This window comes from Lolium perenne, chromosome 6 (genome assembly GCF_019359855.2).
Source record: "Lolium perenne isolate Kyuss_39 chromosome 6, Kyuss_2.0, whole genome shotgun sequence".
In the NCBI taxonomy this organism is placed as follows: Eukaryota; Viridiplantae; Streptophyta; class Magnoliopsida; order Poales; family Poaceae; genus Lolium; species Lolium perenne.
The window spans coordinates 32,955,128-32,965,775 of NC_067249.2; the positions used below are offsets into that span (position 1 = coordinate 32,955,128).

General features: G+C 45.0%; 1 long non-coding RNA gene across 8 annotated transcripts; it reads right to left on the minus strand.

Annotated features, from left to right (window-relative positions):
* On the minus strand, positions 1 to 6,806 carry LOC127308380 (uncharacterized). Of its 8 annotated transcripts, none has more exons than XR_007856467.2 (7): positions 6,272 to 6,806; positions 5,896 to 6,058; positions 5,244 to 5,287; positions 4,665 to 4,974; positions 1,817 to 1,924; positions 720 to 799; positions 1 to 282 (listed from the first exon to the last, which is right to left on the minus strand). It is a non-coding gene; the product is annotated as an uncharacterized lncRNA (long non-coding RNA). The 8 variants fall into 8 exon arrangements; XR_011746632.1 differs by having other exon boundaries at positions 1 to 279; positions 5,212 to 5,287; XR_011746628.1 differs by having other exon boundaries at positions 1 to 279; positions 5,858 to 6,058.
* Between the last annotated feature and the right edge of the window lie 3,842 nt (positions 6,807 to 10,648).

The window sequence follows — 10,648 nt, forward strand, 5'->3', positions numbered from 1 at the left end:
ATTCCAGCATTTTAATAACATGTGTACATAGAATGTTTATATTCATAGTTACTCAATCAAAGACGAGAAAAGGATAATATCTACAATGTTACTTGTGAAGTTTCTACCAAACAAATTTAATTACTGGAGCAATAATATGAGAAAAAACCTGCATCAAACACAACAGGACGGAAAGCATCAGACAAGGTCGAGATGCACGATTATGAAGAACGCGTCCAGTAGCACGCCATCCTTCTTACTGTCATTCATTTCGTCACGCCTCTTCATGTTGTCCACCACCTGCTATTATTTTCTAAGTAGGTGAAGGTGGCACATGATACTGAATCTTGATTCAAGATTGCATATAGTGTGAGCCTAGGTAGGCACACAATGAAGAAACAGGAAAATGGTCCATGTTACTTTGATGGATCTTCCCGTCACATTCAGAAATTGTATTTATAACAATAATTGACCATGTCAAGTTTCTATATAAAATCAGAAGTAAGCAAGGAGGAAACACAACAGATGCGACAACATATATATCTACCATTAATTAACAAATCTACCGGTAAAATGAGCGGAAATCATGCAGAAGAAAAATTAAGCTCAAAGAAAAAAAACAAAGGGGCCGAATTCATCTAATTACAGCATGGAAGGGTAATGTGTATTTTAATGCAAGAATATGATTTAAAATGGGACGACTGAGCTTAAGAGGGTCAAAATGGTGTTCTAATACGTACCACATCAAATCTCTCTGAAACAACATGTTATGATGCATAAGAAGTGCTTCACCACATTCCGAGACTTGTACCATATATTCCTGTCATTTTCACAATCGAAGTAAACAATAAATATCGTGGGGTGTTTTATAAAATATATCTGAGTTTTTATCTTCCACAAGTCTACTGTAACCTATTAAAATTTACCCTCCAGAAAGTCATTATCTTTTTCTATTGGCGAACACAATAATTATATTTTAGCATTGAAAGTTTGAAACATCAAAACCAACTACTGAATAGTGATCTGCTGAGGAATATGAAAGTTAAGCGAGGTACTATGTTCTAAGTTAACATAACACAGCTTTTATTTTGCCGAATCGTACATCTATGGATCAATGAAAAACACTAAACCTAGTTTAAAACCTAAGCAAATTACCAAACCTTTGCAAGATCCATCATGACACACTCAGGGCATAGCATTCTGAGTTATTTTATACACCCATAAATACCTAATTCTACAGCTTGAGAATATACACAATATATTTGAGCTATATACATCTGACCATCAGTGCTACTAAATATCCCAATTGGGGTTCAATAAATAAAAGTATTCAGTTGTCATGTGAGAATAAGATACTCCGGTAGAAGTTTCCACTTTCTTGGCTTCCTATTGAGATATACGCCATTGTATACCAAACAAATTGTTACTGAAAACATGAAGATAGCATTTTTTCATGAAGAAAAACATAAATAATTTTCATTGCCCTACTATTTATATGGATCGCCTCTCATATAGTAAATGAATAACACGTTACCAGCTTTCTTACAAATAGGTAAAGTGTATATATATTTCTTATAATAGGTACCCATCATTAACTGTACACCATTGTCTAGACCTATTTACAGTGATGGAGATAGGAGCTTCAACAAAAAAAAGGTTAAATATCTCATCGGTGAAGAATGCCATTCTTATTATTCCAAAAAACGTTTTGTTCCCAGCAAGCTTCAACAGCATACTTATATCGATAGCTATATGAATAAGTGAGCAAAAATTCTACTACTGTACATACACAGCTCGTGTAAACAGAAGGATCAGTTCAGATTTGGTTCATGTATACCTTCATCAATATATGTAAGCTTTCATACCGATGTTGATGACGTCAGTCTCCAGTCTCCACCGTTTTGCTTCTCCTGAATGGCTGCATGACCGGAGAACATCTAGCAAGCTAGGCATTACATCAACCACAGTGTCAGTATTACCAAGAAAACACAGAGCCTCCAATGATTCTGCATACATGCACATAGTAAAAACAATTGTCTTGTTATCCAAATAGCTATGAAAACAGAAAAAGGAATAAAATGCAAATCAGAGACCCTGAGCTGCTGGTTTTTCATGCTGGATACTAACGATTGGATACAAGGTGTCTTCGGATGGAAAGAAGATGTCAAGCGCTCCATGGCAAGCTCCACATAAAGAAGATCCAGGTGTCTTGAAAATTAACTGTGATGGTTCCATTTTGTGGTTTTTTGATAGGAGATGGCGAACGATTCATTTGTGATAGCACTCCCTGACTTTTTAATTTAGTAAGTGAAATGTCACAGATGATTCTGCATGGGTCAAGTAAAAATAGATGCTTCTATCCTCAAGCTTGCTCTTGCAAAGTTTGTACTTTGCTCTTGCAGCTTGTGTTCTTTTCGGATAAGCTCGGCCCATGTTGTTTGCATTGTTAGAGAAGCAACGGTTCCTTATACTTAACTAAAGTCTGCAAGTGCAACAAAATTCATCTTCAGTTGATGCATTATATATAATGTCTGTGTATAATTTTAGTTATAAATTTCTCTAGAATTTGAAATTATATATATGATTATATGTAACATGCAGGTTCGCATGATTATAAATTTGTTTAAGAAAGACAGTCAGGTGAAACAACTGGAAGACTGGTTTTTAAGTTTCGGAGAGAGTCGTCTACTGTTCTGTAGTCTTAAGTTACTGCACATACAGTTTTTCCATAAACTTAAAGGTCTCCCAGCAGGTTTAAAACATGTTGCTCTATGTGATTTTCATGTCAACCACCGATGGCAAGGACTACACACTGACAGCTATGAATGCTTGGGATAGCGTACTTCACTGATCTTGTGTACATCTATAATTGCACACTATTATATATGCCATAAATCAACTACCGCAAGTGATGTAAAAGCATTTTAAGAGTGCAACGCATGTATGTGGATAAGAGAGTGAATTTGGTGTTCAGATGGGTACGTGCGCACGCACTGTTTATCGTCCGATTTGCTTTGAGATGTGGGCAAAGCACAGAGATGTTCACGGTGAGAACACGGCGTGAAGTCAACTTTTCAGCTTGGAATCTACTTTTCTTCGACGCGGGCCTGGCGAGCTGCAAATGTCGACAGTGCAAAGCGAAAGAAAAGGAGGGGGACGAGTTCGAGCTGATGCGGGGCTTGACGAGGTGGCCTATTGGAGCTTCTCGACCGGATCTCCGGCGTCGGCGAGCGGATGGCTGGGAGCTCCGGCGAGGTCCAGCGCCGGGGCAGGATGCGCACCACTACTTTCTTCCTCATTGCCAGGTTAATCGCCTCATCACGTGCACCACCATCTGCTTGTGGTTGGTGGCGGCCAGCGGCGGCGCCCTCCCCGATGCGTGAGCAGTGGCGGCGCCCTCCCCGATGCGTGAGCAGTGGCGGCTCCCTCCCCCGATGCGTGCGTGGCGGTGGCGAGCGGCGGCCGGGCGGTCGGGGTGCGAGGACACCACCGCAGCCCAACCAACGAGCGAGAGGAGGAGGCTTCCGACGAAGCCGCCGCCTTTGCTGCCACCGTCGTTGCCGCTGAGTACGCATCGGGGGAGGCCGAGCGCCGCGCCGCCGCCGCGGCGAAGGGCGGCGATTTGGAAGGAAGGGCGGCGGCAAGGGATCAAGTCCGCCCCCGAGGAACGGAGATGGGCGTCGACCACGAGCTCTTTTCATCCCCACCCCGCACCGCATGTAGAGCAGGAGAGGAGGGTCAGCGGCCGTTGTGCCATCGTTTCCCACCCCGCGACGCAGGTATTCAGCGCCGCCTGCAACCGCTGCCGGCGAGGATCTCCTTCCTCCGGCGCGGCCGGACGGCCTTCCTCCTCGAGGGCGGCGCCGGCCATGCCCCTGAACCACCTTGCCTCTGCTCTTTCGGCCGTTGACCTTGGCAGGAACTTGCTCCATCTCCGGCTCAGTAGAGAAAAATAGTAGGAGGAGAGATATGGGATTAGGGCTCCGAGAGGCGCGGGCGGCAGCCACCATGCGCGCGGGAGATGTTGTGGAGATGTTGTGCCCGAGCTGCGTGCTCGTCGGCCTCTCCGCACGGCACTACTACTCCAGCCAGAGAGATAATGAGTGGTGGAAGGGATAAAGCACGGATGGGACATGAATAATCATTTTTCTCTACTCTGCGTCGGATAGAAACGACAACAGCCAAACATGTCTAACGGATTAATAGATGGTGTTAGACACGTGTTGAGCAGCTAGGGGGTGCTCACGTACCCCCCTGATCACCGGGCTTCATCCGATGTGGATAATATGGCGAAGCACAAACAGACCAAAAGGAAACAAATTGTTGAAGATGATATGCGTGCACAGAAATTCACTGAATTTGTTTTGATAGCTGGTTTATGAAACTTGTTTTGATGGCTGGAACTTCATATGAGCTCATCGAACGCTGCCTAGAAACAGATAGAAGCCAACAACTATGCATCAAATTGACAGAAAAACAGTAAATATCGAACGTGCTAACATTATCATGTAATTGGAGTAACAAGTAATCCCAGAACGATTATGCCCTAGAAATCATGCATTTCCTGATGTGTCAGTTTCCAATTCTCACATCTATACCTTCCGTATGCATAATTGTGGTTTAAATTTGAAAATGTGCACAACGATATGCAGAGATGGTAGGTTCAGAATATGCACTTGAGGTACCTTCTGTCTGCAGAGATGGTAGCCCACCGCCTTGGAGGAGAAGTACGCCGTCGAGCTGGGTGAGGGGCGCCCGCGTCCTCGCTGCGGGAAGGGAATCTTCTTCCTGGAACATGGCATCCGGGAACACAGCGTCATGGAGGCCGGCGACTTGGAGGCAGGGCGAGCTGGGTACGGTAGGCGGCAGCGGCCAGCGCTAGGACGGTCGGCGTCCACTATGGAGGTGAGGGGCATCAACGACGACCGAGCTGGGTACGTTGGGGCGTTGGCCTGCATCGTTGAATGATGATATGTGTATTTCTACTTCCTCTGTCTGGAAAATGTAACATGTATTAAAAGACAAACATATATGAAAAATTAAGCTTATGTAGCAGTAAAACACACAGTATCCATAACAGCTCCAACAACCTATAAGAAGTCTGGGAGGTGAGCAATAGAAATTACAGTACAACATCTTAAACATAAAATAACGTACATGATTCCCCAACCAAAAAGTACACAAAAGTATGCAACCATGTAACATAACACAAAAGTTGATTAATATACTCACTACTGAAAATTTAATCTTTTTTTAACACACACCATTTACATATGCAGCCCTCTTCAGATGGGGAAGATAGATTCACCTACAGAAACACATAAAGTTTAGAGTGGGTTCTTCAAGATAACTAAGTTATTCTTGGACAGGATTGTGCGTCCCAACCAGTCAAGTTTACTTCCAATAATTAAGAGTCAAAGGGAGCCCCCCACGCTTCGTGTATATCAAAACAAGCGATCTGAAGAGAACATAAGAACTATGCTAAAACATGGATGCAGTGACAATGTTGTTCTCTTGCGACACATGTGACATGTTTTATATGCGATATCTAATTGGACTTGATCGATAGAGTGTCAAGTCAGGTTTGGGTTGCGTGTATGATGGTTATGGTGGATGGCGATATCCAATTGGACTTGATCGATGGAACGATTTATTTGAGCTTCATGGAGAAGAAAGATAAGGTAATTAAAAAGTAGAAATGCTTTACTTGGTACCATATATGGTCATTTGAACACAATACTATGTACAATGTTTATACTATGAACACAAGCAGCTGACCATTTATGCATAACATCGCTAGCACATGCATATGTGTAAGCCAACTTAAGGGGTATTAGAAAGGAAAATCAATGCACTTGACCAGTCGGAAGCACCAAACCTGATGCACAGAAAACGGAAAGGAAGGTTGTTTAGCACCTTGGCCAATCAATGGCATCAAGAAACAGTGCGCGCCTACACCACCCATGGTTGCTCTGTTGCATTCTGCTGAAGCTACGGATTCATCAATTAAATCACCATATCGGAAACAGCAGGAAATTTGGTAGTCATTCATCACAATTTAGAAGAGAAAACCTATCTCCTGTCCAATATCAAATATGATGGCATATATTAGCAGAAAGCAATAATCTGAGAATACAAACTGTGCTATAAGAGTAGAAGAAAAAAAGAATAAATGTTCATGAGATGCAGTCCACCACACTAAAGCACCACCCAACATATGTGTTTCCAGGGGTTCATGATGATTATTAAAAAAAAATAGGAAAAGGAGAACGAAGGGAAGACAATATCTCACCTCATCCGCTCGGGCTGTAGGATGGGATCGGGCTGGAGGTGGTCGGCCAGGCAGCGGGCCGCCCGCGCCTACCGTGGGACGACCCGGCGGTGGTGCTCAGCCATGCCGTCGAGCTGGTCGTGGGGAGGGGGGGGCAAGCGGGAGGGAGCAAACAACGCGGCGGCTCGAGGCCTGGGGGCGGCGGTGGAGGGCAGGGGAGGCAATGGCGGGCCGGCCGCGAGCGTGCGGGCGCGCGAGGAGGGCCGGGCCGGAGCAGGCGGGGGGAGGGGTGAGGTGGCAGAGGGCCGAGCGAGCTCGACAGAGGGCGGGGCAGAGCGCTGGCCGGCGGCGACGGTGTACGTGGGAGCTCGGCGGCGGCGTTCTGCGTGGGAGGCGGCGGCGGGGGTCAGCTGCGTGGGGCGCGTGGGGATGACATGACAAGCGCGCTCGCAGTCCACTCCTCCTGCGGCGCGGACAACACTCGAGCGGCTGGGCGGGGGAGAAATGTGACGGCGGCGGCGGGACCCTATCCCTATGCTAGGGTTCGATGGGGGGAGGTCGGGTCGTTGCTTCCTTTTTTTGGGTTTGCCGAAGCGGTATTTTCACTTATCGGTGGCACATGTACGTAATTATTAAGCCAAACATTAGATCGACTAACGGTGCTGTTGGATGTAGATTAAACGGTCCGGATGATCTCAATCTCCTTCACCAAACGTGTTGTATGACCTACGACCAACTCTAATATAATAGTAAAGATGCAACGTGAACTACTGTTTGACTTCTTCCATCCAGCTTGTTTGTGTGCATGGCCACTGGCAGCCCAGCTGGGTCCAGCGCTGCACGGTGCCGCCCGGCCCTTTTCCCCCTTTTTCATGTTTCTGTCATTCTCTGTATAATTCCTGTCTGATTGAATCCGGTAGCTTTTAATTCACCAAAAATCGCGTATTGCTCCAAATCAAGTGATTTCAATTTTGTAATGTCCCCCCGATAATTTTCAAACACCTCAGACCAAGAACCACCACATATCTGTCTCATGTATCTCACTGTAATCAATGTTTCGAAAATATGCAGTAGCATTATAAATTCAATATTTAAAGTTTTAGAAGCTTTTTGGGAGCCAACACAATTTTTTTGTAAAGTAGATCCAAGTGGATTTATTTTGGTATAAGCCTCACTTGCAGGAGTTTCCTGGTTTTTTTTAGGGGAAAGAGAGTTTTATTAATTATCGAAACAGGGAATTACATTCTTGACGTAACGGTTCAGAAATCATCGGAGGAGTATGGAGGATCCACTCCGAATCAACTCTCGAACTCATTGCCAGTTTAGCTAAATCATGAGCCGCCCTATTACAAACACTCTCTACTTTGTACACTTGCACCTGCTGGATACATTCAAACGTACCCCTTATCTCCGCCATCACCGGAGACCAACTCGCACGGTTCGATACTTGTCGCTGAAGAGCCGTGACAACTTCCGCATTGTCAGCCTCTAAGATTATTGGCATGTGTACTTTCTCTAGAGCCGCCTTTGCACCGTGTAGGCACGCCAGGGCCTCAGCTTCTACCGCTGACACACATCTTGGAATAGGTCGTGCAGCCGCGTAGAGAACCAGGCCCCTGCAGTCTCTTACAATTACTCCAACACTCGAGTCACCCGTTTCCTGATTAAAAGCCGCATCGACGTTAACCTTTGCCCAATACTCAGGAGGCGGAATCCATTGCTTCGCTACTGTCATCACCCATGCCTCAACGCTAGGGGGTGCCGGGCACGCATACAATAGTCCCTTCCCTTTATCTTTATGGCTTAAACTAGGTGCTGCCAAAGATGCACCATAATTGGACAGGTAGGAGACTGAGTCTGCGATTGTCGCATTGCCATTTTCATGAACTGCATTGTTACGGAGGTGCCAGCATCTCCATAAAAGCATCAGGACGTTTGCGCGTATGCCGCTTGGAATCGTATTCATCAGCACTAACAACCAGTTCTGTCCTGTATACTCGAACATACTTTCATCTGGTAATGATCATACCTTCCTCATTGCATATCTAAGTGCCCTTGCTTTAGTGCATCGGATAACAGCATGGTGACTGTCCTCAATTTCATGTCCGCACACGGGACAAACCCCAAATATCTTGATCTTCGGCTGAACTTCTGTTTTCCATAGAGCTTTCCAGATTTTCCTCTCTCCATCAGGTGCGTGACTCGATGACACAGCTCGCACGTCCACATCTGAGAGAGACCATGCAAACTTGTACGCACTTCTCACTGAGAGTAAGCCGTTGTTCTCTAGATACCATGCAGGGAAGTCGTCCATCTCTCTCTGGGGGATTCGAATTTTCAGTACCGCTTCAGCATCTTCAGGGTGCAGCAAATGCCGAACACGTGGTTCATCCCACTGTTTCTCCCCCTCTATCATCAATTCCTTCACATATGTCAATCTATTCCATTTCCTTTTGCTAATGGTCCTAACTTTTGAATCACGTGGAAGCCATTGGTGTCTCCAGATCTTTACTGCCTCTCCATTTCCTATTCGCCAAATCATACCCTTCTTCAGGAGTTCTAGGCCATACACAATTCCTTTCCATGGTGTTGATGAATCCTTAGGAAAGGCTGTGTCTAGTAGATCCCCATTAGGATAGTATTTCGCTTTCAAAACCCGTGCACACAAGCTCTCTGGGAACATGATTAATCTCCATGCTTGTTGCGCTAGCAGAGCTTAATTAAAGCATTTCATATCCCTGAATCCTAAACCACCATATGTCTTGGGACATGTGAGTTTCTCCCAAGCTAACCAGTGGGTTTTCCTTCTGTTTCTTTCATCTCCCCACCAAAAATCACGAACCATCTTCATATAGTCCTCACAAAATTGTGCCGACATCTTAAACACCCCCATCACGTAAGTGGGTATTGCTTGTGCGACACTTTTAATCAGAACATCCTTAGCTCCTGTTGACATATATTTCTCTAACCAATCCGTGAGTCTCTTAGAAAACCTCTCCTTAATTGGCTGAAACTTTTCAGCTTTCATACGCCCTTCTGGGGTCGGCAGTCCTAGATACTTCTCCTCAAAGTGGCTTTGATCCACTTTCAATTCCTCCTTAATACTCTTCCGTGTATCTTCTGGACAAAACTCACTAAACAACATGGAGCATTTTGAAGCATTAATTAATTGCCCCGTACACTTTGCATATATATGCAGAACCTCCTTAACGGCCCTTGGTTGATCAAGAGTGGCTTTGAAGAATAGCAAGCTATCATCAGCAAATAAAAGGTGTGAAACACCAGGTGCCTGACTGTCTACAACTGGCGCGTGGTTGATGTGGGAGGAAATCTCTGTGGTGTAGCTTTTCGTTCCCCGGCAACGGCGCCAGAAAATAGCTTGCTGTCTACTGTTGGCTTCTTTTCCCGTAGACAGTGTTGGGCCTCCAAGAGCAAAGGTTTGTAGAACAGCAGCAAGTTTTCCCTTAAGTGGATCACCCAAGGTTTATCGAACTCAGGGAGGAAGAGGTCAAAGATATCCCTCTCAAGCAACCCTGCAATCACGATACAAGAAGTCTCTTGTGTCCCCAACACACCTAATACACTTGTCAGATGTATAGGTGCACTAGTTTGGCGAAGAGATAGTGAAATGCAAGTGATATGAATGAATATGAGCAGTAGTAACGGCGCCAGAAAATAGCTTGCTGGCGTGCAGTTGATGGTGGTAATATTGCAGGAAGTAAAGATGCAGTAGAACAGTAAATAAGCGATGATTGCAGTATTTGGAAACAAGGCCTAGGGATCATACTTTCACTAGTGGACACTCTCAACATTGATCACATAACTGAATAAATAAATGCTACTTTCTCTACACTCTCTTGTTGGATGACAAACTCCATTCATTGTGTAGGGCTACAAGAGCACCTCAATGCCGGAGTTAACAAGCTCCACAACAGTCAATGTTCATATTTAAATAACCTTAGAGTGCATGATAGACCAACGCAATTATACCAAGTACTAACATAGCATGCACACTGTCACCGACAAACTATGAAAGGAGGAATAGATCACATCAGTACCATCATAGTAATAGTTAACTCCATAATCTACAAGAGATCACAATCATAAACTACGCCAAGTACTACATGATGCACACACTGTCACCATTACATCATGGAGGAGGAATAGAGTACTTTAATAACATCACTAGAGTAGCACATAGATTAATAGTGATACAAAGCTCATATGAATCTCAATCATGTAAGGCAGCTCATGAGATCATTGTATTGAAGTACATGGGAGAGAGATTAACCACATAGCTACCGGTACAGCCCTTAGCCTCGGGGGAGAACTACTCCCTCCTCATGGGAGATAGCAGCGGTGATGAAGATGGCGGTGGTGTCGATGGAGATGCCTTCC